This window comes from Haliotis asinina, chromosome 3 (genome assembly GCF_037392515.1).
Source record: "Haliotis asinina isolate JCU_RB_2024 chromosome 3, JCU_Hal_asi_v2, whole genome shotgun sequence".
Taxonomy (NCBI): domain Eukaryota; kingdom Metazoa; phylum Mollusca; class Gastropoda; order Lepetellida; family Haliotidae; genus Haliotis; species Haliotis asinina.
Window position 1 is genome coordinate 20,901,296 of NC_090282.1, and position 6,016 is coordinate 20,907,311.

The following is a 6,016-nucleotide window of genomic DNA, read 5'->3' on the forward strand; positions in this document are numbered from 1 at the left end:
CACAGAGATGCAGTTCTGGATCTTGCACAGTTTACATGGAAATGCAGTTCTGGAACTTGCACAGTTTACATGGAGATGCATTTCTTGATCTTGCACAGTTTACATGGAGATGCAGTTCTGGAACTTGCACAGTTTACACAGAGATGCAGTTCTGGATCTTGCACAGTTTATACAGAGATGCAGTTCTGGATCTTGCACAGTTTACATGGAGATGCAGTTCTGGATCTTGCACAGTTTACATGGAGATGCAGTCCTGGATCTTGCACAGTTTACATGGAGATGCAGTTCTGGATCTTGCACAGTTTACACAGAGATGCAGTTCTGGATCTTGCACAGTTTACACTGATACACAGTCTTCATTTTACACAGTTTACATCGATAGGCAATCCTGGATCTTGACCAAATTATGTTCATGCGGAATTCCTACCCAGGTAACATTAATACGCAGTTCTGTATTTTGCAGCTGATATTTATATGAGGTTCTGGATCTTGCACAATGTGTACAAATTCTGAAGCTTGCACGATTTACATTTATACGCAACTCTGGATCTTGCACGATTATTCGTCAAAGCTTAAAGCGCAGGGTTAGTGACTCCACCGGATTACATGAAGAGATATTGCATCGTTTTGCTGTAAATCGTAATCACTCCTCTTGATGTAGTACACATGGTTACATTGTATGAAGCCTTTTTCTGGTGTCCCCGGCCGTCATGTTGCTGGAATATTGCTAAAAGCGGGATAAAGCCATGCTCAATCATTCTATGTAGTATTACTTAGTTTTTGATAGTTAAAAGAAATTACGTACACATCTCGTATCAAGCTCTATTTATATAGCTGTCGTCAGACAGGGATATCTGAAACTAGCAATTCCAGTTCCAATGTGGATTCTTCCAAAAGCCAATTGAAATGACGTGTGCTGTTGCAGCGAATGGAAGTAGTGTTTGCTTGCACATACAAGGGAAACAACTCTTCGATGACAGACAGAGATGGGGTGAAAGACTGCACTTCATGTACAGGTTTTCAACATCTTCAGGCAGTGTTTTGAAAGTTGGGGGTCAGGCTTAAACCGCTTGTTCCGAACATCAATCGGTGGATGAAAATGACTTCAAAATAACTTCATCTGTCAGTTCATATTGGTTGTGTTGCCATAATTAGATAAGGTTAGTGGGCAATTCATCGGTCTCAAATGAAGTCAAACGGACTGAATAAAGAAACAAAGAAGAAACTATTTTCACACGGATATCTGCTAAGTAACTGATAACATACACATTTTAGCTCTTTTATGCGGAATGTTTGTAACTGGGCTAAGAGAAGAACCCGAAGCTGCTTAATGTACGTAGGGGAACAGTTTCTCATTCATGTAAACACGTTGGTGCAATATGTGTTCAGCCAATCCCCTGTGCTTGTTAGCTATTATCTACTATTGAACTTCACATAACTGCCAGGCCTCTGGTATTGGATTTGTCATATGTCTTGTTCGTATATAAAACACCGCAGTATTCCTTGTGGCTGACATGCACTTAGCTGCGTCGTGACAACTGTGTCATGAAGGGTTAATCTTGAGTGTTTCAGCTTTGTTATCCAATCTTCCAATAACGGACACACAGCGCACTGATCGCTATTTCACCCTCGAATCGATACTGGACTAATCCAGTTGTAGAGACAGTGTGGCCGAGCTAGCTCATTAATAGGGGTGTCAACTCAGTTAAACCGCGTGTTTGACATGATTCGGTTGCCATGTTCCCACGAAGGTGGCATGTAGACTTGGCTTCAGTTTACATTGGGAAAAGAAGATAGTTACGAAATGGCTAATTCTGATGAATGGTTTATGATTTCGATAGAAGAGAAAAAAGTTCGAGTGGCTTGGTTAGTTATGAAGATTTAACGTTCCGTTTCAACATATTTTCCACGGGCGGATACAGCTTTTTAAGAAAGAGGGGGATACACACTATTGAGAAAAGGGGTTATGGGGTGCACACTACATTTTCACCCGAGTTTCAATGGCCATAGGGAGAGGACCGCTATATACAGGGTTGCAGACTGTTTGACAGTTGTACCTTGGTGAGTATATTATTACGCCCTTTCAGCAATGTACCAGCAATATCACATCGGTGCCACAAAAATAGGTCTCACGCATTGTGCCTGTGTGCGTGCGTGCGTGAGTTGGGTATTACGTCGCTTTCACCACTATTCCAGTGATACCACGACGGAGGACACCAGAAATCGGCTTCACACATTGCATCCAAATGGGGATTCGAACACGGGTGTTCAGTGTAATGAACGAACGCCTTAACCATTAGGCTACCCCACCGCCCGGTACCTATGCAAGGACTCGAACCTGGGCCTTCTACCTGACGAGGGAAAGCATGACCACTAGGCTACCTCAACACACTCAAAATCAGCCAAAGGTTGACATTATACAGTATACTATGTTTAAGAGTGGTCTGGAAATATATGGGACAATGGGTAGCCTAGTGGTTGGAGCGTTCGCTCTTCACGCCGAAGACCCGGGTTCGATTCCCCTCATGCGAAAAATGTGTGAAGCCCATTTCTGGTGCTCTCCGCCGTGATATTGCTGGAATATAACAAAAAGCGGCCGTTCAATGGTTGTGGATTTAAGAAGGACATACCAGAAGAAAGTAACACTACAAAGGCATTCACTACCTGATCTACGCAGTTTTAATGAAAACATGGTTTAATGTCTTTCAACCTCAACCAAGTCTAGGTCTCAAACAACCATTCAGTTTCGGGACAAGCGGTCAGTCTGAGTGTCCGTGCCACGTCTCCTGATGTTCACACACAGACATGCATACACTGGACATTCGGACAATGACAGGAGGGGACTGGGGACAGGAAAGTATGCCACTAGCCACCAGACATCAGCTGTTCCTCCACAGGTAATTCTCATATTGATCAGATCAGTATCTCGTAACATATGTCGCACTGTGACACAGGTATGGCGTCGGTTACCTGAGACAGTGGATTGGTCAAGCGATGATACTATTAGATAATCTCATTATTTGAGGGTAAGATATGTGTTCTCATTCATATTTGTTAGCATCGCCTATCCATGGTGGACGGTCATTACTTGTATCGACCAATGTAACATGACCCAAAAACAAGATCGAGGATTTTTTCCAAATGATATTTTTGCAAATCAAATCACACTAAATCTATCGATATCAACTGTTATTATCAACAATCATTTCTGTTGAATGCATCCTCAAATATAGGTCTAAATTAGGAATGGCATGATGTCTGTGTGTGTGAGTGTGAGTGTGTGTGTGTGTGTGTGTGTGAGTGTGAGTGTGAGTGTGAGTGTGTGTGTGTGTGTGTGTGTGTGTGTGTGTGTGTGTGTGTGTGTGTGTGTGTGTGTGTGTGTGTGTAATGACAAGGGGAGGGGGAGGGGGTGTCTTCTCAAGATCTTTCTCTTGCCATTTTAGTGTTTATACCACTCTATCGTGAAAATCACATTTATGAATTGTGCTGTAACAAAAGTACCAGCCGTTTTCTTGAGACATTACCAGACAGCTTTACATAGGAGTACGTTTTGTCGTGAAAAAAAACTGAAAACTTTCAGATAACTGCTATTTTTCTGCAATGAATCCCCCCAAACAAGAGAATGCATACATTATCATTGTCAGTGGATCACAGAATACATGCATACTATTACGTGAGTAGTTTCAGAATATGCGTTGTATCACTAATTCATCCTCAAGGATCATATATATCATGTGTAGTAACATATAGGTCTGGAGGGTATAAATGAGTTTAATGATAGTCTGAAACATCCGTGTGCGTGCCGTCATTCAGTAAACAATCAGCAGGGACAGGACATTTCCCACCCATTCTGTAAGAACTGGACACTTACAATGAAACCTTTTCCGTCGTCGTATGGATATTGTTGAGATTAATTTCAATCTCGCCGAGCATCATAAAGATTTGAGTCTTGGTTATTGGTAGTTCGGACTGACTGTTCCACTGTTTCCACTGTGTTCAAAGGGCACAGAACTATGTGACACCATAGTAACGCTTGTATGTAACCGAAGAATGATCAATCAGTTGTTTATGACGTAAAGGTATCTAAGCATCGATGATGCAGATTTACATTGTTTTGGGATCGTGATGCAAAGCTTATCAGATTGGTTTCTACCGTCTTTATAATACGCCTGTACACTCCCCGGTTTAATGCATGCATGCATGCATGCATGCAGAGTGTAAGACATACTTTCGACTGACGTCGAGCTGACTATACATGCAAGGATTGTCATTCCAAATTGATCTTATATATTCTAAGATTATATGCACAGTGCATACTGATTGTCATGACTATAAGTATCATACATATGTATTGCTTAAAACGTGTTGTTGAAACCATTTGTGAATTTTAAGACTGATCTTAATCCTTAAAAATGTGACAGTCCAGTTCATAATTTGTTGTGGGGACAAACAAAATCACTGCCAGACAGGGAACACCTTCCTCTTTACTTGTCCATCTAGGACTGCGTGGACATAAGGAGGAGAAAGGAAGGGAGGGAACAGGCTGAGGGAGAAGACACTCTACGCTCAGAGAAAGGAGTCAAATTATTTACATATTGAATTTTAACTGTAATATCTATACCCTGTCATTGTTATTCACGGGCGCTTCAAATTCTGAATATTTCAAACGACAACCATGTAGTTATTTTAAAGCTTTACTGGAAAATATTGGAACATGAGTTGGATGACGCACTGTAGAGGAGACGCGCATCAGAGGTTGTGAAGTGAAGACAACAAAGACTACCTCAGTGTTGCTCCCTGTAAAGTGACGCCATCCCTATTCAGTAAAATAATCGTTTTTAGAAATTTACAGATTGGTCGCCCTAGTAAACATGACGTCTCTTAGTGAACAGACTGTCAATGGTAGTGTCATATGTGTTCTTTCGGTTTCAGAGAATAAACTGGCCAGCAGTCTCAAGCCTATAACTCTGTAACCGTTGCATCTAGCCCGTGTTTGTAACAGTAACCATAGTCGTCTAACCCAAATCGCTAACGATAACCCTAACCCTAGCCATTTCACTAAAGTCTATAACCCTTGCCTAAGCCACCTAACCCAAGCCTATAACCCTAACCCTAGCCACCCAACCCACGTCTGTAACCCTAACAGCAGCCACCTAACCCAAGTCTATAACCCTAACAGCAGCCACCTAACCCAAGTCTATAACCCTAACCCTAGCCACCTAACCCACGTCTGTAACCCTAACCCTAGCCACCTAACCCAAACCTATAACCCTAACCCTAGCCACCTAACCCAAGTCTATAACCCTAACAGCAGCCACCTAACCCAAGTCTATAACCCTAACAATAGCCACCTAACCCACGTCTGTAACCCTAACCCTAGCCACCTAACCCAAACCTATAACCCTAACCCTAGCCACCTAACCCAAATCTCTAACCATAACCCTAGCCATTTCACTAGGGTCTACAACCGTAGCCCAATCCACCTAACCCAAGTCTACAACGGTAGCGTAGTCTATATCCCTAACCCAAAACACCTAAGTCAAGTCTATAACCCTAAGCCTAGCCACCTGATCCAGTCTATAACCCTAACCTAATCCCAGACCCAGACGTATTATCCTAGGTGTAATGGTTATCGAAAAGAAACCGTAAATAACAAACAGAGGGTTGATGGATATATGAACCCAACCATAACTGATGGAGCTAGCCAACATAATTCACAGAAAATCGTCATATGTGGCTTGCAAATAATGTCTCATGTCGTTTAGCGCAATCAAGTATGGTATGACTCACGCTTTTACCAGCCTCCATCTACCAACCCACCCCTCCCCCTCAACATCAAATGGACCTCCCATACTAGGTACCAGATTCATGGTCAAATTGACTGACAAGAGTTTGTTTTAGGTTACCCAACGTGTAGGTAACTGGTGCTCATTTGTGTGAGTAAACCATTCGCTCGTTTTCACCATTAAATGAGTGTTATGTGATAGTCATGTAAAGATTATGTGAGAGTTATATG